The sequence below is a fragment of the Antechinus flavipes genome, chromosome 6 (assembly GCF_016432865.1).
Source record: "Antechinus flavipes isolate AdamAnt ecotype Samford, QLD, Australia chromosome 6, AdamAnt_v2, whole genome shotgun sequence".
Lineage (NCBI taxonomy): Eukaryota > Metazoa > Chordata > Mammalia > Dasyuromorphia > Dasyuridae > Antechinus > Antechinus flavipes.
Window position 1 is genome coordinate 141,024,494 of NC_067403.1, and position 26,934 is coordinate 141,051,427.

A 26,934-nucleotide genomic window follows, 5' to 3' on the forward strand; every position below is an offset into this window, starting at 1 on the left:
GGAGGTATAGGATTTGTGAACGCTCCCCTGAGCACCGCAGAAGTCAGGGCCTTTAAGAAGGAAATGAGGTCCTTGATAGAAGACCCCACTGGGCTAGCAGAACAATTTGATCAATTCCTGGGCCCTAATCTTTTTACTTGGGGAGAATTTATGTCAATTTTGAATGTTCTCTCCTCACTAGAGGAGAGGGGACTAATTAGAGGTGCAGCTATGAAGGAGTGGATCAGGAGAAACCCTCCAGCTGCAGGAGTAGTTTGAGCTAACCAGAAATACGGTTAGCAGATCCCAATTGGGATCATAATCACCCTATACATCGGGGAAGTATGTGGGATTGAGAGAGTGTGGCTTCTTTCCTTTCCCATGGATCCTGACTGCAGCAGGGCCACGTGGGACCAAGGGAAAGAAACTGCTATTTGGTGAAAAATATAGGTTATTAAAACAAAATGCTGGTAGTTTACCTTAGGGGAGGTTGGGGTTGTATCTCCCTACTTAGATGGTGTGTTTTCTAGAGGTAATGGGTAATTTGTAACTGAGTTATGCCCTAAAACTTGTCATCTCTGTTGGGCAATTATAAGTTTTATGAAATTTGGTTCAGTTATTTGAGAATCTTGGAAGTTTAAAGTTTTAAAGACAAGAGACAAGAAAGATTGATTTGCAAAAGCAATCAATAATTTAAATGGAGCATCTAGTATTGGTTTGGGAATGTTTAACTTATGTCAGAGAAGGTTTAAGCAAATAAGCTTTGGAAGGAGAGAGATGGGACAGGAAGAGATAGTGGGAGAGAAAAAGAGAGGAAAATAGCTCTCCAAAAATGGGGAAGGAAAAAAAAAAGGCAAATTCCCTCGTGAATCTGCCATTTGCCATGGGAGAAGGAGATATAGCCCATGAGGTTGGGGCCTATCTTGAGCTGGCAGATTGGATCCTGGGGAAATGGCACCCTAAAAAAAGGTTAATTGAGATAAGTTAGGGTTGGGAAGCATGGTGGAGTGGGGGAAGAGTGGCCACATGGAGAAGGGACCCTGTCAGGTGATCTAATCCCCCTTCTCCATTAAGTATGGTGGCTACAACATCTTGCTGGTTCGGCTATCAATTGCTTCTACTGTTTAAAGGAACAGCCTACATTTTTATGGTGTTAATAACTGAATATTTTATTTTTTTTCTTCAAGTCTGCTCTAAGAAGTTTGTTGGAACTGTAAGTTATCTGAAAGTGATTTATTTCTACTAAGATTCCATCTGTTTTAAGCAAATTATTTAATGCTTATTTATGTGCATGGTAGTCTCCTTGTTTAGTTAGAGCAGGATTCTAATTTGATCTGATAATTTGATAGTGTTATTTCCAAAAATTCTTTATTTTTAGAATGAAGAGAGTATTGTTATATCTAGAAGATTTAAAAGTTTCTTTTATGTGGAAACGGATGCACAACATGCGATTTAAAATTGTTTTTCTTTGTATTGGGTATTTTTAAGACCAAATGATTTGTATGTATAATGTTCACTCATGTAACATCTACCCAGATATGATAATTGTTCTAAGTTGTGAACTTACTGAGACAAAATTTCTTTCTGTTATTACTACAAGGTTATGATAAATAATTGTTTAAGAGTTATCAGAAATTTGATTAATGACATCTGTTATTGTAGGTAAAAGTTTTGGCTTAGAGTTCATTAGCTGTTTGGGAGTTTTAAAGCTCCACCCTGTGACAGTTACTGGGACAATTGATTGATAAACTGTTAAAACTCAACTGCTTATGTTATATTATAGTTATGTTCTTGAATTTTTCCTTTTGTAACTGATCTCTCTGATCAGAGCAATGGTCAATAGAACTGTTAATGTAATTCAATTATGTCATGCCTTGCTATTTTCAGTCTGGTCATATGTAATCATTGTATCCTAAATGCTTGGGCAAATGAGTATTTCGCCGGGTCATCTGTCTGTTACTGGATATTTGTGTTTTATTTCTTTAAGGTTTCTACATGATAAGAGGACAATTAACAGGGGTCTGTGAGACCTCACTGATGTTGCAACTTGGGACTGCACCCGTTTGCTCGGCCTGTAAAGCAAACTCATTTCTTCACATAGGAAACAACTTATTTTAGCCTCCTCATGTTTTGCAGCAACCTGATGAACTGAGTCTTTCTATCTGAGACTGATCTAATCTTTGTGCTAGATTTGTGTTTTTGCTCTAGATTTTGGTCAAATTACAGAGATTGGCTTGCTTCTGGAACCTGGATCAGCTTTGATCAGCTTTGATTGTCAGTATGATGCACCCACTCTGCAAGGAATGAAAGCCTCCTATCACTTTACAGCCTGAAGCAGCAGTTTGTACATGAGACCATGGACTGGACCCTGCATCAAGTGTACTTTGGACTGATATAAGGGACTTTGGGAATGGTTCATGACTGACTGTTAAACCTTGCCTGGATCATCTATTACTGTGTGCTTAAGATTTGGGATGGGATTTGTTAACACTGTGTAACTGTTGCTGTTATGTTTGAGGGCTTGTTAGGAAATGCTACTGTATTAGTCTGTTATGTATAGGGATTTTGATTTGCTCTTGGAATTTATATGGGGAATGGTCATTTGATATTCCTTTCCGTGAGAGAAGAAAAAAAAAAGGGGGGGGGAGGTAGAGATAGAACATTGGGGAACCTGATAGAACATTGGGGAACCTGGTATATATTTTTTCAAAATACCTGAAAGAATGGGAACGCCTAGCTCCTATTCACTTTGCATGCTCCTCTGGGCTGACCACTTTTATCCGTTCCACCTCCTTTTAAGCAAACAAGATTACTGTGTGCTCGTGTCACTTTTTCCTCACCTCACAGTACACCCAGCCAATGAGCTCTTACAATTTTGGGACTCAGGGACTGACGCTAGAATCAGAACAAAAAGAGAGCCTTTAACAGCAATCATACTTGCTGTTGTCATTGGCCTTGGCCAAACTGGTACGGGAACAGGGATTGCCTCTTTAGTCACATCCAATCACCAATACGCACAGTTAAGTGCAGTCATTGATAAAGACCTCACAGAACTCCAATCAGGCCTTAAAAATTTAAAAGACTCTGTGTCCTCCCTAGCAGAAGTAGTACTGCAAAATAGAAGGGGTTTAGATCTGTTGTTCTTACAGCAGGGCGGCCTTTGCGCTGCACTAAAAGAAGAATGTTGTTTCTTTGTAAATAAGCTGGGCCTGTAGGTGAATAGCATTCAAAGGGTCAAGGACAACTTAGAAAAATGTAAAAGAGAGAGAGAGCAACAAGAATCCTGGTACCAAAACTGGTTTTCTGCTTCCCCCTGGCTGACAACATTGCTTCCTAGTCTCCTAGGCCCACTCATTGGCTTTCTACTCTTGGTTTCTTTTGGACCATGGCTATTTAATAAATTAACCACCTTTATTAAGTCTCAGGTTGACTCAGCAATACAGAAGAATGTTCAAGTTGTCTACCAACGGGTCCACGACACAGTCAATGGACGATCTACACACTGCACAACCCGAGCCCCTTTGTTTTACTGAAGCTGATCTTAACACTCCATGGTATCGGAAACTTTGCCTTACATAAGTTAACTATCCCCCGGAGCCTGTTTGTCTCTGCATAATTACCTCCCTTTGATCATGCATAATGGAAAGGCTATGACCCTCAGGTCTGGCTGATGGAGCTTGAGCCACAACCGTAAGACCACCACCGCGCCATGACGGGCAACTTCAGGGCATTCCCACCCACCTGAGACAGGGCCCTGGTGTGGCAGGGACCCACGGGTCAGGCGTGGCCTGCCCTGACGACCTAAGACAGCGCTCCGTGGCCGGAATCCTCGAGCTCACGCAGAAGGGATCCAGGGCATAAGCCATTTGTTTAAGAAACGCTTGCTGTAAAAGCAAAGCATGCATGGTGGTATAATTGGAGGCTGAGACGGGGGAAAGTATTATGTTTACAAAAGGCTTCACTTCCGAAACCAAGGCATCTGCGCTTTCAGCACTGGCTTAAACAAAAAAGGGGGAATTGTTGGGGGCTGGGATAGGGATTAGGACTTAGTAACCGCCAAAAGAGCACAGATTTGTTAAACTCAGGATCACCTTTTAAGGATGATGCTATATCAGACATCCTGATTGGTGTTGTAAAAACCAAAAAGGCTATAAATACAATGTACTTCCTGGAGCACGCTCTCTTTGACCTGATGTAGCTGTTTAAGAATAAACTCCGTTTGACCTCTGGCAACTCGGCTCAGTGTTTAGTTCTTCCTCGGAAGCCGGTGACGACCGAAGACCCAGAAGATGGGTTAGTAGAGGGCAGATATTCCGCTCGTGAAAGGAGTCACGTTACAATGGTATACCTAGAGAACCCCAGAGATTCTACTCAAAAGCTATTGGAAATAATTCATAATTTTAGCAAAGTAGCTGGCTACAAAATAAATAACCATAAATCCTCAGCATTTTTATACATCACCAACAAAACCCAACAGCAAGAGATACAAAGAGAAATTCCGTTCAGAATAACTGTTGATACCATAAAATATTTGGGAATCTATCTACCAAAGGAAAGTCAGGAATTATATGAGCAAAATTATAAAAAAGTCTGCACACAAATAAAGTCAGACTTAAATAATTGGAAAAACATTAAGTGCTCTTGGATCGGCCGAGCGAACATAATAAAGATGACAATACTCCCTAAACTAATCTATTTATTTAGTGCTATGCCAATCAGACTTCCAAGAAAATATTTTATTGATCTAGAAAAAATAACAACAAAATTCATATGGAACAATAAAAAGTCGAGAATCTCAAGGGAATTAATGAAAAAAAAATCAAATGAAGGTGGCCTAGCTGTACCTGATCTAAAATTATATTATAAAGCAGCAGTCACCAAAACCATTTGGTATTGGCTAAGAAATAGATTAGTGGATCAGTGGAAAAGGGTAGGTTCACAAGACAGAATAGTCAACTATAGCAATCTAGTGTTTGACAAACCCAAAGCCCCTAACTTCTGGGAAAAGAATTCATTATTTGATAAAAACTGCTGGGATAATTGGAAATTAGTATGGCAGAAATTAGGCATGGACCCACACTTAACACCATATACCAAGATAAGATCAAAATGGGTCTATGACCTAGGCATAAAGAACGAGATTATAAATAAATTAGAGGAACATAGAATAGTTTATCTCTCAGACTTGTGGAGGAGAAAGAAATTTGTGACCAAAAATGAACTAGAGACCATTACTGATCACAAAATAGAAAATTTTGATTATATCAAATTAAAAAGCCTTTGTACAAATAAAACTAATGCAAACAAGATTAGAAGGGAAGCAACAAACTGGGAAAACATCTTCACAGTTAAAGGTTCTGATAAAGGCCTCATTTCCAAAATATATAGAGAACTGACTCAAATTTATAAGAAATCAAGCCATTCTCCAATTGATAAATGGTCAAAGGATATGAACAGACAATTTTCAGAGGATGAAATTGAAACTATTACCACTCATATGAAAGAGTGTTCCAAATCATTATTGATCAGAGAAATGCAAATTAAGACAACTCTGAGATACCACTACACACCTGTCAGATTGGCTAAGATGACAGGAAAAAATAATGATGAATGTTGGAGGGGATGTGGGAAAACTGGGACACTGATGCATTGTTGGTGGAGTTGTGAACGAATCCAACCATTCTGGAGAGCAATCTGGAATTATGCCCAAAAAATTATCAAATTGTGCATACCCTTTGATCCAGCAGTGTTTCTATTGGGCTTATATCCCAAAGAAATACTAAAGAAGGGAAAGGGACCTGTATGTGCCAAAATGTTTGTGGCAGCCCTGTTTGTAGTGGCTAGAAACTGGAAAATGAATGGATGCCCATCAATTGGAGAATGGGTGGGTAAATTGTGGTATATGAATGTTATGGAATATTATTGTTCTGTAAGAAATGACCAGCAGGATGAATACAGAGAGGACTGGCGAGACTTACATGAACTGATGCTAAGTGAAATGAGCAGAACCAGGAGATCATTATACACTTCGACAATGATATTGTATGAGGACATATTTTGATGGAAGTGGATTTCTTTGACAAAGAGACCTGAGTTTCAATTGATAAATGATGGACAAAAGCAGCTACACCCAAAGAAAGAACACTGGGAAACGAATGTGAACTATCTGCATTTTTGTTTTTCTTCCCGGGTCATTTATACCTTCTGAATCCAATTCTCCCTATGCAACAAGAGAACTGTTCGGTTCTGCAAACATATATTGTATCTAGGATATACTGCAACATATCCAACATATAAAGGACTGTTTGCCATCTAGGGGAGGGGGTGGAGGGAGGGAGGGAAAAAAAATCGGAACAGAAACGAGTGTCAATATAAAGTAATTATTAAATAAAAATTTTTAAAACAAGTATGAAAAAAAAAAGCATATACAGTTAGGTTGAAATTTAGTGTTAAATAAGATCATAGGTAGAAAGACAGTTGGGACCAGGATTTTAAGAACGCTTACAAAGGACTGGCATTTGATCTAAGAAATAACAGAGATATTAGATCTTCTTGAACAGGAGAGTGCATGGTCAGATCCTAGTAGTCTTCCATTTTGATAAAAAAAAATAATGTCATCCATTTGTTCTGACCAAAGACCCAGAATCTTTCCAACCTCTTATATTCTCAAGATTGCCTTCACATACTTCTCAGGATTATTATTCGGTCACTTATAAATAAGGGAAACCTAAGAACAGCAAAGTTCCAACATAGGCTTTAGCTACCATTTGCTGCCACTTGACATTTTTGTTTGGTGTGGAAATAGTCACCAAACCTGCAATTTAGAAAAATAAAATACTATTTAAATTTTTAAAAACTAAATAAGCCCACTACTCATATAAGTTATCTTTCAACTCTCTCTCTCTGTCTCTGTTTCTCTCTCTCTCTCTCTCTCTCTCTCTCTGTTTCTTTGTCTCTGTTTCTCTGACTCTTTGACTCTCTGTCTTTGTCTCCTGTTTCTCTTTCTCTGTCTCTCTATCTCTGTCTCTCTCTCCTGTTTCTTTCTCTGTCTCTCTCCTCTCTCTGTTTCTCTTTCTCTTTCTCTCGCTTTCTCCTGTTTTTTTCTCTGTCTCTCCTTCTCTCTCTCTCTCTCTCTCTCTCTCTCTCTCTCTCTCTCTCTCTCTCTTTCTCACCCTTTCTCTTCTCTTCTCTCTCTCTCTAAATATATATATATATATATATATATATATATCCTACTATTTTTATTTTCTTGAACTTCTGTAAAATTGAGCTCCATTTACATATCAATTGCAAGATCTAGTAGTAAGTAATGTACTCACAGTCAAGAAAAACTGAGTTCAGATCCTGACTTAGAACTGTAATAACTGTGTGAGCCTTGACACATTATTTAACTTTTGAGGATCTCAGTTTTCTCAAGTGTAGAGTAACATGATTAGATTAAATAAACTCTAATGTTTTTCGTCTATGATCTAATGTATGATCCTGTAATTATTTCCCCAGTTTTGAAGATGTGAAGAGAAGGAAATAGAAGCTAAAATCCCTTTCTTTTAAGGTCATTTGAGTTATTTGTTTTTGCAACCAATGAAGGGGGGTTTTCTCATACCAAAACATGTCTTTCATCCAGAGAAGTGGACAGTGAACAGTTTTAGCATTCTTTGTGTATTCTAATTCATTTCTTCTTTCATATAGATAATACAACTGAGGCCCAGAGAGGAAATGCTAAGTCAAGAAACTATGTAATCACAAAATTATGATTCAAACTAAGATTTCTTGATCTTCATTTACATATTTTTAAAATTTTAAATCACTTTTATTCAGTTCTATTAGTTAGTTAATGCACCTTTTAAAAATTATACATGTTATCTTTTATTCAGAATCATATCATTTAAATATTCATACATTCAAATAGCAATTAGTAAATAATCATTCCATGCTGGTCACCAGGGTAAGTTCTAGGGAATTCAAAGATAAGATAAAAATAACTCTGGGCCTCAAAGACTTGAATTTCAATCAATGAATCAATACTTACATATACAAATAAGAACAAAATATAGAATATAGTAAACTCTCAAGTGTGAAAATTATTTCTATTAATATGTTAGCTGAACATTGAAATTTAGTCTTAGAGATTTGCCAGAAATACTGAGAGGTTAGGTGATTTTCTGAAGATCATGTAACTAGTATGTTTCATAGACAGGAAGTGGATTAAGGTCTTTTTAGGATTTAGAGCCAATTCTTTGTCACAGTGTCTCATAACTTTAATGTAATAGGTAGGTTAAATAGGTAGATAATTGATGAGTGTATATGTGTATATACTTACATGTGTGTATATACTTACTTATATGTTCACACATGGTATATTTGGGGCAAGGCCAGTAATCAAGTATAGGGAAAAAATCTTACTGTAAAAGTTCACACTTGAACTTAACTTCAAAAAACCTGGAAATACTAAAATGTGGAAGTAAACAGGGAACACAGTCCAAATCTAGAGAAGAGATTGTGGAAGGTCAAGAACATAATTTTTGTAACAGCATATACTAAAAACAATAAAGAGGCTAATTTAACTGGAATGTAAAGGAAAGTAATACATGATAAACTTGGAAAAGTAGACTGGAATCATATTGTGCAGTTTTATGTGCTAAAATAAATAAACAAATGAAAACATTTATATAGATGGGAGACTAATTTTCCTGAGTTCACATCCAGCTCCAGACAATAATTTTACATCTTTAGATTAGTTACTTGATCTTGCTTGCCTTAATTCCTCATCTACAAAATGAGCTGGAAAGTAAATAGCAAATTACTCCACTACCTTTGTTAAGAAAACTCCAAAGAGATCACAAAGAGTCAGGACTACAGCAACTGGACAACAGAAATTGTGCCCAGCATTGTACAAACCACTGTAATTATAAGAAGTTAACAACAACAATAAAAATAATGTTCTTATTGTCAATTGGTGAAGCACTTTGGTTTTTATAACACTTGAAGTAGGTACTATTGTAATCCTTATTTAACAGAACAAAGTATATATATATATATATATTCAAGAAAGTTAGATTCCAATGGAGAAAGCACATATTGCTATTGCTCCTTCTTCATTTTTGATGTTGATGTCACCAAGGTGATATCCTACTTGTGCTTAAACTGAATTTAAGTGAAGGTGAATTGTACAAATTCATCAGCTTCCTCTCTCTTCCAGGGTTATTGAAGTCCAATGACAAAGACACTTAATTTTGCTACTAACTGGTGGGTGGCCTACATGTAGTAGATGATAGTATCTTCATTGTCTGACCAAGCCATAAACACTTCATAGTATTTGTTTCAGTAGCCTTCATGGACTTCCAATGATACCACTGGGGGAAGTCTTCCTAATACTTGAATGGGTTTAATGATGGATTTGAGGGGTCACACATATAAGGAGATAGTGAAGGAAATGGTGCTTTGATTTAACATTTTCTAGGGATGATGAATGGAGCTAAATTAAACTAGTATCTTTGTGAGTGAAGAAGAGATATATTGTAGAGACAGACATGGTCCTAAGGCTATAAGCCTCTGTGACCAGAAAGATAATGATACCTTCAATAGAAATAGTAAATTCAGGAAGAAATACTGAATTTATGAGTAAAGGTACTGAATTCCATTTTTCACACATTCAGTTTATGCATATGGAATATCCAGGTGGAGAGTTCCAATAATTTAGGTAGTATGAGTCAGTGGAATGATTATTGGATTGTCAGTAAGAGGACCTGATTTCAAATCCTGTTATTCTCACTCTTTGCATGGCTTTGGGTAAGTCACTTCATCATGGGGCTTAGTTTCTCAATTGTAAAATGGGAGCCAGGCTAGATTATCTCAGGTCCCTTCTACTTGTGAATCTCTGATATTGTGATATGGTCCTTAGAATTCAAGAGAAAGTCTAAGTAAGGGCATAGAGATCTGGAAATTATTTGCACAGATGAGATCAATAAATTCATGGAATCTTTTGAAGGAAAGAAAAGGGAGGAAAATAAATTAGATGATAATCTTAGTTCCACATCCATGTATAATAAATAGGACAAAGATACTTATTCAGAATACTGAATACTGAAAGGAATACAGAATACTGAAAGAAATCATCAGGAAAGTAGAAGGAAAATAAGAAGAGAAAAATGCCATTAAAATCAAGGTAATAAAATTATTTAGAATTAGAGGATTGATAGTGTTGAGTACTACAGAGGATGAGAATGATGATTGAGAAAAGGGAATGAGATTTGTAATTTATCATTGTTAAGGATGTAGTTTAAAAAAATTCCATTGGTGATTTGGTTGTGATGTGGTTGGAATGATTTCAAGGTGCTGAAAGTGATGGGAAGTGAAAAATTGAGACAAAATATAAACAGTTTTTTTCTAACAATCTAGCTGTGGAAGATAATAGGATAATAAGTTGAAGGGACACTAAAAATCAAATGGCATTTTTTAAGAGGGACATCTAGATTCACATATTTCATTTAAGTAATTTTTTTCAGTCATGTTTGATTTTTCATGACTCCATTTGAAGGGTCATGATTAAGATACTATAGTGATTTACTATTTTCTCCAGGTCTTTTTCAGATGAGGAATAGAGGAAATCAGGCTTAAATGATTTGCCCAAGATCACAAAGGTGTTAAGTATCTGAGGCTAGATCGAACTTGGGGACTTGAGTCTTTCTAGCTGCAAGAGCAGTGCGCTATTTGTTATACCACTTAGCTGCCCAAATGTTTTTTAAGCAGCAGCAAAAGGACAGATGGATAAAGTTTAAAAATTACAAAGAAGTAATTTATGATGGAAGGAAAAGTCTGCTGGAGGAAATGAAAGATAAAGAGGATCAAGAACACAAGTAGAAGGTCATTTGTAAGGAGAAGGGCCTAATCTTCCTCTGAACTTAAGCAATGAAGACAAGAATTGAAGTGTGGAAGTGAGGGGATTTGGAATATAGAGTTAGTCAGAAGAAGGAATTCAATATGGATGACTTTAATGTTTTTAGTAAATCATGAACTGAGAGAAAGGAACTATATATTGCCAGAAACAACAAGCAAAAATATGGAGCATATGCTGAGGACAGTGAGATAGTTGATCAATAAAGAATAAGACTATTGGCATGTAGCAGTAAGAATCCAGTTGAGTTTAGATAGTATCAATTTGTAGTGAACTCATTCAAAAAGGTTACATGACTTTCTCCAAGTTGCACATGTATAAAAGAAAAGGACATGAATGGGATTAATCCATGTTTGTACAAAAAAATCAAGGATCTGAAAGTTAGAGAACAGTGTAAAGTTGAATTGGTTAAATAAATAGTCAAGATTTTGAAGCAGCAATGTGAAATTATGGTATAAATGATGTCCTATGGAAACAGGGAAGAATGGAGTAACTAGAAGTTATGTAAAGGATGGAAAATGAGCTTAGAATGTATGAGACATAAGAGAGAGAAGGAAGAATAAAGATCTTTGGTAATTTAGAAGAATTTCAAAATCATGGAAAACAATAATAAATGCCTAACTTAAATTGCAAAGAAGTAATGATCAAAACATTTTTGCTAGCTAATAAATATAGAAATTGATTAGTAAAACAAATTACATACACAATATACAGAAACAAACAAAAGCAATAACCTAGTGTGTAATGAACCCAAATTCCTCAACTTCTGGGATAAAGAACTCACTTTTAAAAAATACTAGAAAAACTAGAGAGCAAACTTACAGAAACTCAGTGTATAACTACACCTCACATCATATACCAAGGTAAGTTCTAAATGAAAATATTAATTAAATAGGTTGGCATCATAAACAAGGTATAGGAGAGAGGAAAAACTACCTTTTATATGAACAAAATATTAAATATTGAGTATCTCTACAGCCAAGTTCTGTTACGTAAAATTGAAAGTTTTATACAATTAAAATGATGCTGCTAAAATTAAAGAGAAATCAGGTAACTTGGGAAAATATATCAAGTTGCTCTGCAAGTGTATTATTTCTAAAATTTGTAAGGAATGAATTCAAATTTAAAGACTAAGAGTCATTGCTTCAATTATTAAATGATCAAACAATATGAAAAGATAGTTTTTGAGGAGAGAAATTCAAGCTATTAAGAGGATATGAAAGAATCTTGAAATCTTTTGTTTGACTGAAAAGTTTTCATCACCTAGTCCCTTCATCTGGTTCTTTTACTTACTGCACTCTACATACGCTATTCAATAGCATTGGCTTCACATAAGTTCCTTCATTCAATTCCATGAATTTCACTATTTCTCACTAGTTTTCTCTCTTTTTTCATCTCTTACATTGTGGCACCTTGGTTTCCTTCTTATATAAATTAAAATGCCAAATTTCTCAAGAAATCTTTTCCTTTTCTCACTTAACACGTGTCATCTTTCTAAAATTATATCCAATCCAATTACTTCTGTATGTCTTATTTATACACGGTAGTATATTGTTTATCCCATTTTGAGCTTTGTGAAAGCAAATGATAATTTTTTCCTTTCTTTACATTCCCAAAGTTTTATCACAGCACATGAAACATAGTAGACACTTAGTATTTGTTGATTATTAGATCAATTAGAATAATTATTAGAAAAAGGCAAATAAAACAAAAATTTTAGGGGCACCTAGGTGGCACAATGGATAGAATTCCAGCCATGAAGTCAGGAGGACCTGAGTTCAAATCTGGTCTCAGACACTTAACACTTCCTAGCCATGTGACCCTAGGCAAGTCACTTAACCCCAATTGCCTCAGCCAAAAACAAACAAAAAAATTCAATTTCACACATAGCTGGCAAAGTTGCCAAAAATGGAAAATGATTAACATTGGAGGAATAGTGGGGAAATTAGGTCTCAATACTATTGGAGCTGTAAATTTCAGCCATTCTAGAAAACCATATGAATCTTTACCTCTAGAGTGACTAAATTATAGTTATTCTTTGGTCCAGTGATACCAAGTATTAAGCCTAAAAATCAAAAGAGGTTTTTAAGTGATAAAAGACCAATGTGAATAAAAATTAGCTATAGTATTATTTATTATTTTAGTACTGGAGAATTATAAATTAAAAGACTAACCATCAACTGATTAAATCCTGAACAAATAAAGGCATATGAAAATAATGAGAAAATATTGTGGTACAAAAATTGATAAGATGATTGATTGCAGAAAAACTTTGAAAGATAATAACTTTGAAAGACTTAAGTCTATTGATCAACACAATGATCAGCTGTGATTTCAGGGAACCCATGATGGAGAATACTCCTGATATCCTAAAAGAGAGATAATGAATTCAAGGTGCAGAATGAAATACATTTTTTACATGACCAATGCAGAAAGATGACTGCATATTTGTCATAAGATTTTTTTTCTCTCATTTTCAATGGGAAGAAAAATAGGGAGGCAGAAATATATTTTGCCCATTAAAATTAATTTAATTTCAAAAATAATAGTTTATGGATAATTACAAAATAAAGTGCATGACCAACCCTATATGTGACTTTGATGAATTGAAAATGCAGGTTCTGAGAGTTGAGGTGCGGGAGTTCTGTTAGAACCTCAAAATTAAGTATTTGAGGGCATATTGCATACTGGCATATCCTCTAAAATTTCCATGTATAAGAAATCTGGATGCAATTCAACTGAACTCCTTAAGAAGGAAACAGATAGCTGAAATCAGACACTAAGATTCGGACAGTTATATTCACACACACACATGTGCATGTATATTATGTATCTATGAGGTATATATTATATGTGTGTACATGTGTGCATATGTATGGTTTATTTTTCTATTTGATAATCTTTGTAAAAGAGAAGAAGTTATTACTCTGTTTCCAAGGTGTGAATTCGATAGGAAAATGAAAACTGCATATAAAGACTGAAAATGAGGAGCTAATCTACTTGTATATCAAATATTTCTACACAGATATCAATTGAGAAAGTGGGCTTACTGGATACCCCTCACTTAAGGAGCTAATGTTATTGTCCATCCCTCACTTAATTGGTCATTTTAATGCAGCAAACACCTTCACAATGCCAGCTAACTCTGACAAAGACAAAGACTTTGAGAAATTAAATCAATTATGTTTTAAAAATATATGTTCATGAAGAGATATTACTTTCAAAGTACTTTAAGGTATGTGAAGTTATTTTGAGCATTGTTCAAAGAACTCAGGGATCCTTAATATTAATATCCCCATTTTAATGGTAAGTAAACTAATTCATCCTATAATAATGTGATGCAATTTCTATATTCCATTGGTAATTAGAATTGTGAATTTTCAGTTTCTTGATGAGGACAAATAGCTAATCTCAAACATTAATATGTCTCAGGCAATAACTAATGCAATCCTTCCACATAATAAATATTCATTAAACATTAGCTAAATGAAAAAGAAACTGAAGACCTCTGATCTTTTTTAAAAATTTATTTATTTTTAATACACATTATTTATGAATAATGTTGGGAGAGAAAAATCAAAACAAAAGGGAAAAACCATGGGAGAGAGAAAAAAACAGGGAAAAAAGTGAATCTAGCATGTGTTGATTTACATTTACATTCAGCCTCCTTACTGAACCACTGAGAAAAACCAAGACTTTCACAGTTGATAATCATGCATCCATGCTATTATTTTGTACAATATTTCTGGTTCTGTTTGTTTTGTTCAGAATTAATTCATGTAAATCTTTACAGACCTTTTTAAAATCAGCTTGAACATTATCATTTATAGAAAATAATATTCCATTACTTTCATATACTACAGCTTATTCAACCATTCCCCAATTAATGGACATCTATTCATTTTCCAGTTATTTTTGTTATCATAAAAAGAGCTACTACAAACATTTTTGAATATGTGGGTCTTTTCCCCTCCTTTATGATGTCCTTGGGATACAGAAACAATAAAGGCACTGTTGGGTCAAAGGATACGCAGTTTTATAGCCCTTTGGGCACAGTTCAATATGCTTTCCAGAATGATTGGATCATTTCACACCACTACCAACAATGCATTAGTGTCCTAGTTTTCCTTTTTTTTTTTTAATAACTTTTTATTGATAGAATGCATGCCAGGGTAATTTTTTACAGCATTATCCCTTGCATTCACTTCTATTCCGATTTTTCCCCTCCTTCCCTCCATCCCCTCCCCGAGATAGCAAGTAGTCCTTTACATGTTGAATAGGTTACAGTATATCCTAGAGACAATATATGTGTGCAGAACCAAACAGTTTTCTTGTTGCACAGGGAGAATTGAATTCAGAAGGTATAAATAACCCGGGAAGAAAAACAAAAATGCAAGCAGTTTATATTCATTTCCCAGTGTTCTTTCTCTGGGTGTAGCTGCTTCTGTCCATCTTTGATCAATTAAGGCTCTCTTTATCGAAGAGATCCACTTCCATCAGAATACATCCTCAAACAGTATCGTTATTGAGGTATATAATGATCTCCTGGTTCTGCTCATTTCACTTAGCATCAGTTCATGTAAGTCTCGCCAGTCCTCTCTGTATTCATCCTGCTGGTCATTCCTTACAGAACAATAATATTCCATAACATTCATATACCACAATTTACTCAACCATTCTCCAATTGATGGGCATCCTTTCATTTTCCAGCTTCTAGCCACTACAAACAGGGCTGCCACAAACATTTTGGCACATGCAGGTCCCTTTCCTTTCTTTAGTATCTCTTTGGGATATAAGCCCAGTAGAAACACTACTGGATCAAAGGGTATGCACAGTTTGATAACTTTTTGAGCATAGTTCCAAATTGCTCTCCAGAATGGCTGGATGTGTTCACAATTCCACCAACAATGTATCAGTGTCTCTGTTTTCCCACATCCCCTCCAACATTCCACATTATCGTTCCCTGTCATTCTAGCCAATCTGACAGGTGTGTAGTGGTATCTCAGAGTTGTCTTAATTTGCATTTCTCTGATTAATAATGATTTGGAGCATATTTTCATATGTCTATAAATAGTTTCAATTTTTTCATCTGAGAATTGTCTGTTCATATCCTTTGACCATTTATCAAATGGAGAATGGTGTCCTAGTTTTCCTAGAGCATGAGACTCTTAATCTCAGGGTCATGGGTTCGAGCTCCATGTTGGGTGCCAAATGTGATGACCGCGTATTTAAAATCAGCCAGAGTAAGGAATTCAGGTTAAGGGAAAAATCTTCAATCTTTATTGAAGTGAAGAGGTGAAAAAGGATTGCGATAGCAATATGGGCAAGAAGGATTGCGATAGCAATATGGGCAGCTGTAACAGGAAGTCAGCTAGCAGAGGGGGATTGGAGATGAAGGGCCGCTGCAATAGCAATGCGAGCAGCTGTGACAAGACGCCAGCCAGCAGTCTCTCCTTCTGCTTCCCTTTCCACTCCCTTGCCTCCACCCACCAAAAACGTCATTTCCTATACAACACATCAGGACTTGCACAAAGAGTGGGCAGGGGGCCATTTTTTTCTCCAAGCATATATATTAATAGAGTATGGTCCAATTATTATTTAGCCGCACGGGCTTGGGACCTCAGTACATCAACTCAAGCCTCAGCCCATTACAGGTCAAAGGATATGCACAGTTTTATAGCCCTTTGGGCACAGTTCAATATGCTTTCCAAAATGATAGGATCATTTCACACCACTACCAACAATGCATTAATGTCCTACTTTTCTCACATCCTTCCAACATTTGTCATTTTCTTTTTTTGTCATCTTAGACAATCTGAGAAGTATAAGGGGGTACCTCAGTGTTGATTTAATTTACATTTCTCTAATCAAAGTGATTTAGAGCATTTTTAATATGTTTATAGATACCTTTGATTTCCTCATCGAAAAATTATTTGTTCATATATTTTGGCCATTTATCAATTGGGAATGATTTGTATTCCTAAAAATTTGACACAGTTCTTTTTATATTTTAGAAATAAAACCTTTATCAGAAACTGGATGTATCTTTTTTTCTGCAGCTTTGTACTTCCCTTTTTTTTCTGTTGGTTTCATTTGTGCAAACCCTTTTTAATTTACTGTAACCAAAGTCATCCATTTTGTATTTCATAATGTTTTCTAGTTCCTTTCTTTAAAGATCCAAAAGTAAATTATCCTTTGCTCTACTAATTTGCTTATGGGCTTTTATGTCCAAATCATGTATCAATTTTGAATTTATTTTGATATAAGTTGTGAGATTCTGAGTTTCTCACATATTATTTTCTAGTTTTCCCAGAACTTTTTGTCATATAGTGAGTTCTTATCCCAAAAGATGGAGTTTAAGAGTTTATCAAATATGAGATTGTTATAGGCTTTAATTATTGTGCCATGTGTATCAAATCAATTTCACTAATCCACCAATCTATTTCTTAGCCAGTAACAAATGGTTTTAATGACAGCCACTTTATAATATAGTTTTAGGTATGATATTACTAAGCTACCTCTCTTTGTATTTTTTTTCATTTATTCTCCTAATATTTTGGACCTTTTGTTTTTCCAGATACGTTTTGTTATTATTTTTCTAAATCTATAAAATTATGTTTTGGCAGTTTGGTTGCCATTGAAAAAGTAAACCAATTTAAGAATAATTGTCATTTTTAAAATATTAGTTTGGCCTACCCATAAGCAATTGATATTTTTCCAATTGTTTAGATATGATTTTATTTATGTGAGAAGTATTTTGTAATTGTGTTCATGTAGTTCCTGGGTTTGTCTTGGCAGGTAGACCCTCAAATATTTTGTTTTGTCTACAGTTATTTTAAATAGAATTTCTCTTTCTATGTCTTGCTGCTAGGTTTTGTCAGTAATTAATAGAAACCCTCATGATTTGTGTGAGTTTATTTTATAGCCTGCAACTTTGCTAAAGGTGTTAATTGTTTTTAGTACATTTTTGGATGATTTTCTAGGATTTTCTATATCAAAATATTATCAGACTTCCGGCCAAGATGGCAGAGAGGAGGAACACAGCTGTGTAAGCTCCGCGTTTTCTCTCACTATCCATTTCATTACAAGCCTCTGAATTAATGCTTGACTGAAAAAAAAAAAAAACATAAATAGTTACCAAGAGAAGACATCCTTGAAACTCACCAAGAAAGGTCTGTTTTTGCTTGAGGGTGGGGATGGTTTTAGATCGGGTGTAGGCTGAGGGCAGTGGCAGCGAGAGCACGGGAGCAGAGAGGAGAGGAGGTGGGGTGTGATCGCAGCCGTCTCTGCGGGGAGAGCTTTGCTACAGGACTGGATACTTTTCTCTGGCAGCAAGCCAGCAGCCCAGCAGAGAAGCTAAAAACACCGGGGCGGGAGGGGGGGGTGAAGAATACAACCCCAAACAGCTGGAGTCTCTCAGGACCTGGCCACCCCTCCCCCACAGTGTCTCAGCATGCTCTCAGAGTCTCAGAGCACAGGCCCAGCACAGTCTGGCTAGTGCCTTGCTGCTGTCCCCAAAGTCTGTAGAGGAAGCTCCGTAACACCACCCAGCCCCTCCCCCCCCAAAAGCAGACTCCATTTAGGGGTTCTTTCTTTTTTTTTCTTTGCTAGTTTGTCTTTGATTTGACAAAATGAGCAAAAAATTGAAGAGGACTTTAACCCTTGACAGCTTCTATACAGATAGAGAGCAGACTCTAAATCCTGAGCAGACTAAAAACAGATTGTCTCCAGGTGAATCCCCAAAGGAGGAGATCATCTGTTCCTCAGCACAGATGAACCTCATAGAAGAAGTTAAAAAGGCTCTCACAAGGGAGCTAGAAGAAAAATGGGAAAGGAGAGGGAGGCTTGGCAAGAGAGGCTGGAGAAGTCATCCCACTCACTTAAAGAGAGAGTGGATAAAAAAATAAAATCCTTAAAAAATAGGATTAGTGAACTGGAAACAGAAAACAGCTCTCTAAAAAACAAAATTGGCAAAATGGAAAAAAGTTCCACAGAACAAAAGAACTCAATGGGACAATTAGAAAAAGATTTTTTAAAAGTGAGTGAAGAAAATACTTCATTGAAAATCAGGTCTCGAGGAGAAAAGAAGAATCAGTCAAGCAAATCCAAAAAAATCAAACAATGGAAAAGAATGTGAAATACCTTCTGGGGAAAAAAAACAGACCTGGAAAACAGATCCAGGAGAGACAATCTGAGAATCATCGGACTCCCAGAAAAGTATGATGAAAAAAAGAGCCAGGACACTATTTTCCAGGAAATTATCAAAGAGAACTGCCCAGAAGTCATAGAAACAGAGGGTAAAATAGACATTGAAATAATTCATTGATCACTTACTGAAAGGGATCCTAAAATCAAAACACCAAGAAATATAGTGGCCAAATGCCAGAACCATCAGAAGAAGGAAAAAATATTGCAAGCAGCTAGAAAAACCCAATTCAAATATCGAGGAGCCACAATAAGGATCACCCAGGATCTGGCAGCATCCACATTAAAAGATCGAAGGGCCTGGAATATGATATTCCGAAAGGCTAAGGAACTTGGTATGCAACCAAAAATAACTTACCCAGCGAGAATGAGCATCTTTTTCCAGGAAAGAAGATGGACATTCAATGAAGTAAGTGAATTTCACCTATTTTTGATGAAAAAGCCAGAACTTAACAAAAAGTTTGATCTACAAATATAGAACTCAAGAGAAATCTAAAAAGGTAAAGATTAATCTTGGGAACTATATTTCGGCTATAAAGATGTATAAAGAATACATGTATACCTTGTTCTAGAAACAAGATGTGGAAAGGACATTGTGCCAGGGGAATGAATATAGTGGGTATCTTACTGCCTTCAGAATTGGCTTTAAGAGAAAAATTTTAGACATATTCAATTTATGGTGAAACTTCTCCCACCTCATTGAAAAGTGAAAAGGGAAAAGTGAAAAGGGAAGGAATAAGCTAAGTGGAAGGGAATACGGAAAGTGGGAGGGAAAGGGGTTAAATAGGAAGAGGAACTCTAAAGCGGGGGGAGGGATACTAAAAGGGGAGGGCTGTGAGAAGCAAGTGGTACTCACAAGCTTAATATTGGGAAAGGGGGTAAGGGGGAAAGAAGGGAGAAAAGCATAAACTGGGGTTAACAAGATGGCAAGTAATACAGAATTGGTCATTTTAACCATAAATGTGAATGGGGTAAACTCCCCCATAAAGAGGAAGTGGTTAGCAGAATGGATTAAAAGCCAGAATCCTGCAATATGTTGTTTACAGGAACACACCTGAAGCAGGGAGATACATGCAGGTTAAAGGTAAAAGGTTGGAACAAAATCTACTATGCTTCAGGTGAAGTCAAAAAAGCAGGGGTAGCCATCCTGATCTCAGATCAAGCTAAAGCAAAAATTGATCCAATTAAAAGAGATAAGGAAGGGCACTATATCTTGCTAAAGGGTAGCATGGATAATGAAGCACTATCTATATTAAACATATGTGCACCAAGTGGTGTAGCATCTAAATTCTTAAAAGAGAAATAATTAGGAATTATTTTGCCCAACTTTATGCCAATAAATTTGACAACTTAAATGAAATAGAGGAATACCTCCAAAAATATAGCTTGCCCAAACTAACAGAGGAAGAAGTAAATATCCTAAACAGTCCCATCTCAGAAAAAGAAATAGAACAAACTATCAATCAACTCCCTAAAAAAAAAATCCCCAGGACCAAATGGATTTACATGTGAATTCTATCAAACATTTAAAGAACAATTAACTCCAATGCTAAATAAACTATTTGAAAAAATAGGGATTGAAGGAGTCCTACGAAACTCCTTTTATGACACAGACATGGTACTGATACCTAAACCAGGTAGGCTGAAAACAGAGAAAGAAAATTATAGACCAATCTCCCTAATGAATATTGATGCTAAAATCTTAAATAAAATATTAGCAAAAAGATAACAGAAAATCATCCCCAGGATAATACACTATGACCAAGTAGGATTTATACCAGGAATGCAGGGCTGGTTCAATATTAGGAAAACTATTAGCATAACCAATTATATCAATAACCAAACAAACAAAAACCATATGATCATCTCAATAGATGCAGAAAAAGCATTTGATAAAATCCAACATCCATTCCTAATAAAAACATTTGAGAGTATAGGAATAAATGGACTTTTCTTTAAAATATTTAGGAGCATATATTTAAAACCTTCAGTAAGCATCATATGCAATGGGGAAAAACTGGAACCTTTCCCAGTAAGCTCTGGGAGCCCACTATCACCATTATTATTCAATATCGTATTAGAAACACTAGCCTCTGCAATAAGAGTCAAGAAAGATATTAAAAGAATTAGAGTAGGCAATGAGGAAACCAAACTCTCACTCTTTGCAGATGATATGATGGTATACCTAGAGAACCCCAGAGATTCTACTAAAAAGCTATTAGAAATAATTCATAATTTTAGCAAAGTAGCTGGTTACAAAATAAATCCCCATAAATCCTCAGCATTTTTATACATCACCAACAAAATCCAACAGCAAGAGATACAAAGAGAAATTCCATTCAGAATAACTGTTGATAGCATAAAATATTTGGGAATCTATCTACCAAAGGAAAGTCAGGAATTATAGGAGCAAAATTACAAAAAAGTTTCCATACAAATAAAGTCAGTTTTAAATAATTGGAAAAATATTAAGTGCTCTTGGATAGGCCGAGCGAATATAATAAAGATGACAATACTCCCTAAACTAATCTATTTATTTAGTGCTATACCAATCAGACTTCCAAGAAAATATTTTAATGATCTAGAAAAAATAACAACAGCATTCATATGGAACAATAAAAAGTCAAGAATCTCAAGGGAATTAATGAAAAAAAAATCAAATGAAGGTGGCCTAGCTGTACCTGATCTAAAATTATATTATAAAGCAGCAGTCACCAAAACCATTTGGTATTGGCTAAGAAATAGATTAGTTGATCAGTGGAAAAGGTTTGGTTCACAAGACAGAATAGTCAACTATAGCAATCTAGTGTTTGACAAACCCAATGCCCCTAACTTCTGGGAAAAGAATTCATTATTTGATAAAAACTGCTGGGATAACTGGAAATTAGTATGGCAGAAATTAGGTATGGACCCACACTTAACACCATATACCAAGATAAGATCAAAATGGGTCCATGACCTAGGCATAAAGAATGAGATTATAAATAAATTAGAGGAACATAGGATAGTTTATCTCTCAGACTTTTGGAGGAGAAAGAAATTTGTGACCAAAGATGAACTAGAGACCATTACTGATCACATCAAATTAAAAAGCCTTTGTACAAACAAAACTAATGCAAACAAGATTAGAAGGGAAGCAACAAACTGGGAAAACATCTTCACAGTTAAAGGTTCTGATAAAGGCCTCATTTCCAAAATATATAGAGAACTGACTCTAATTTATAAGAAATCAAGCCATTCTCCAATTGATAAATGGTCAAAGGATATGAACAGACAATTTTCAGATGACGAAATTGAAACTATTACCACTCATCTGAAAGAGTGTTCCAAATCACTATTGATCAGAGAAATGCAAATTAAGACAACTCTGAGATACCACTACACACCTGTTAGATTGGCTAAGATGACAGGAAAAAATAATGATGAATGTTGGAGGGGATGCGGGAAAACTGGGACACTGATGCATTGTTGGTGGAGTTTTGAACAAATCCAACCGTTCTGGAGAGCAATCTGGAATTATGCCCAAAAAGTTATCAAATTGTGCATACCCTTTGACCCAGCAGTGTTTCTATTGGGCTTATATCCCAAAGAAATACTACAGAAGGGAAAGGGAGCTGTATGTGCCAAAATGTTTGTGGCAGCCCTGTTTGTAGTGGCTAGAAACTGGAAATTGAATGGATGCCCATCAATTGGAGAATGGCTGGGTAAATTGTGGTATATAAATGTTATGGAATATTATTGTCCTATAAGAAATGACCAGCAGAATGAATACAGAGAGGCTTGGCAAGACTTACATGAACTGATGCTAAGTGAAATGAGCAGAACCAGGAGATGATTATACACTTCGACAATGATATTGTATGAGGATGTATTCTGATGGAAGTGGATTTCTTTGACAAAGAGATCTAACTGAGTTTTAATTGATAAATGATGGACAGAAGCATCTACACCCAAAGAAAGAACACTGGGAAACCAATGTGAACTATCTGCATCTTTGTTTTTCTTCCTGGGTTATTTTTACCTTCTGAATCCAATTCTCCCTGTGCAACAAGAGAACTGTTCGGTTCTGCAAACATATATTGTATGTAGGATATACTGCAATATATCTAACATATATAGGACTGCTTGCCATCTAGGGGAGGGGGTGGAAGGAGGAAGGGGAAAAATCAGAACAGAAACAAGTGCAAGGGATAATGTTATAAAAAAAAATTACCCTGGCATGGATTCTGTCAATATAAAGTTATTATTAAATAAAAAAAAAGATTAAAATATCAAAATATTATCCACAAAGAGCGATGGTTTATTTCTTCTGTAATTTCTTGAATTTCTTTTTTTTTCTTTTCTTATTGCTAAAACCAACACTTCTAGTACAATATTGAATAATAGTAGTGATAATGGGTATCCTTGTTCCACCCATGATCTTATTGGGAATGATAATAATAATAATAACAGTAATAGTCCACCTTCTCTCCATTACAAATAATGCTTGCTGTTGGTTTTAGATAAACACTTTTTATTATTTTAAGAAAAGCTCACTTTATCCTTATACTCCTTACTATTGTAACAATAGGTGTTGTATTTTGTCAAAAGATTTTTCTGCATCTATTGAGATTATCATATGATTTTTGTTCATTTTGTTATTGATAAGGTTGATTATAGTAATAGTTTTCTTAATATTGAACCAATCCTAAATTCCAGGTATAAATCTCACTTGGTCATGGTGTATTATCCTGCAGATAAGTTGCTATAATCTCTTTGCTAATATTTTATTTTTAATTTTTAAACTATATCCATTAGAGAGATTGGTCTGTAATTTTCTTTCTCTGTATTAGCTCTTCTTGGTTTAGGTATCAGTACCATATTTGTTTCATTGAAGGAATCAGGCAGGACTCTTTTTTGCCTATATTATCCAAACAGTTTACATAGTACTAAAATTATTTTTTTTTTTAATTTTTGGTAGAATTCACTTGTAAATCCATTTGGTGCTGTGGATTTTTTTTTTTAGGGAATTCATTAATTGCTTGTTCAATTTATTTGTTAAGAGTTCAAATGTTGGAGTTTGTTCTCAGAGGACAGCCGGTTTAGAGGCTTAGAGCCCTTCGGATGTCTCCAAATCCAAAGGTTCTGCCTTCAGCCTCTGCCTCTGCCTTCTTCTGCCTCCAACAGAGATGGAAGATCTCTCTTATCTCCTTCTGGGGAGCCCAGCCACACTTTTGCCGCGGAGAGAGGGCTTCTGGCGTAGCTCCACTGAAGTCCGTCAAAAGTGTTCTCTGCAGCAGAGTCGTTTCTCTCGAGTCTAGCGCGATCAGCCAGCCAAGAGGAAAAAAATGTATTCTGGAATCGCTGTCTCGCCTTATCTCTGAACCTTCTGAGAGAATGGGATTATGGGTTTTCTCCCATAGTGCTCTCTGGCCCAAAGAGCTTTAAGGTGTGGACTTTGAGTAAAGGTGGGAACACAAGCCTTGTCTTGATTAGTTCTACTTAGTACCTTGTTTCAGGTTCTGGCCAAAACAACTTCTTGTAAGATTAGATCAACTCTAATTACTTAGCAGTTAGTAAGGATTCCAACATCTCCCCCTTTCTTTTGTTTTAAAACATAGGGGGTTTCTGAGGGGGTACACATAAATCCATCAATATGGGCCAGAACTTTGTAACAGATATACATGGTATACATAAATCCATCAATATGGGAGGCATTATACATAATTTACATGAGCACATAGCAATATAACACAGGCTAGTAGTAATGTAACAAATAACAAGAATCAATCTGAAAATTTACACATGTCCATAAGTCCTAGAAACAGTCCAATAGGATTCCACTGTCCATTAGTTCATGTGCCAGGAATCTAATAATTCTTATGAGCACAATCAGCAACAGAACCACCCGATATTTCTTGGGTCTTCTCCTTTGTTTCAAGGGTCTGCTCCATCTTTCTGCGATGGACAAGGCGAATGCGGCTCGTAGGCACCCATCTGATTCCTTCTCCACCTGTAGAGATGCAAGCAAATCCTCTCCCCCAAGCAGTTAGTCTATCTGGTCCCTTCCATTCACCACTTTCTGGGTCTCTCCACATCACCTGGCGATTATCTAAAGATAGTGGAGCTGCTCGCACTGGACACTGCTCTTCTGGTGGGTTATAAAACCTGTCTGCTGGAGCCAGTGCATCTTTATCAAAGATTAAAAAATTAATGGTATAGAGAACTAAATTTAGAAGCTCTCTAGGGTTACCCGTGGCTCCTCCTTTCTTTTGTTTTTGGAGGAGTGTCTTAATGTCTCTGTTTCTTCTTTCTACTATTGCTTGACCTTGAGGATTGAAGGGTATGCCAGTAGTGTGTAGAATCTTATACTGTGCACAAAAGTGTTCAAAATGTTTGGAGGTATATGCCGGTCCATTATCTGTTTTTATTTCTTGTGGCACACCCATAATTGCAAATGCTTGAATGAGGAATTCAGTGACCACTCGGGCTGTCTCTTTTGCTGCTGGTATGGCAAAAGTGAATCCTGAAAAGGTGTCTACCACAACGTGGATAAAAGACAGACGACCAAAAGATTTATAATGAGTCACATCCACGTTGGGCGCCAAATGTTAAGAGTTCAAATGTTGGAGTTTGTTCTCAGAGGACAGCCGGTTTAGAGGCTTAGAGCCCTTCGGATGTCTCCAAATCCAAAGGTTCTGCCTTCAGCCTCTGCCTCTGCCTTCTTCTGCCTCCAACAGAGATGGAAGATCTCTCTTATCTCCTTCTGGGGAGCCCAGCCACACTTTTGCCGCGGAGAGAGGGCTTCTGGCGTAGCTCCACTGAAGTCCGTCAAAAGTGTTCTCTGCAGCAGAGTCGTTTCTCTCGAGTCTAGCGCGATCAGCCAGCCAAGAGGAAAAAAATGTATTCTGGAATCGCTGTCTCGCCTTATCTCTGAACCTTCTGAGAGAATGGGATTATGGGTTTTCTCCCATAGTGCTCTCTGGCCCAAAGAGCTTTAAGGTGTGGACTTTGAGTAAAGGTGGGAACACAAGCCTTGTCTTGATTAGTTCTACTTAGTACCTTGTTTCAGGTTCTGGCCAAAACAACTTCTTGTAAGATTAGATCAACTCTAATTACTTAGCAGTTAGTAAGGATTCCAACATTTATTTTTCCAAAATGGAACAATTTCCTCTTCTAGTTAATCTGGGCAATTTATATTTTTGTAAATAATCATCCATTTTGGTTAGACTGTCAGATTTGCAGATCAGCAAAATACTTCCTAATTATTGCTTATATTTCTTTTTTCATTGGTGTTAAATTCACCCTTTCATTTTTGATGTTGGTGATTTGAATTTTTTTCTTTCCTTTTTCTAATCAAATTTCCCAAAGGTTTATCTATTTTGTTGGCTTTTTCATAAAACTATTAGTTCTGTTACTTCAATGTTTTCTTAGTTTCAATTTTTTAATCTCTTTGAGTTTCAGAATTTCTGATTTGGTATTTAATTGGGCATTTTTAATTTGTTATTTTTCTAATTTTTTTCAGTTGCATGCCCAATTTATTGATCTCCTCTTTCTTTATTTATAAATGTAGCTATTTAGAGATAATGTTTCCCCTAAGAACTCCTGTGGTTGCATCTTATTGTTTTTGGCATATTGTTTCATTATTTTCATTCTTTTGAATAAAATTATGGATTGATTCTGTGATTTATTGTTTGACCCACTAATTCTTTAGAATGAGATTATTTAATTTAGTCTATCTCTCCCTGGCCCATTATTAAATAAAATTGTTATTGCATCATGAGCTGAAAAGGAAGAATTTACTATTTCTGCATTTTTGCATATAATTATGAGATTTTTGTGCCTTAATACATGGTCATTTTGTGTGTGTGTGTGTG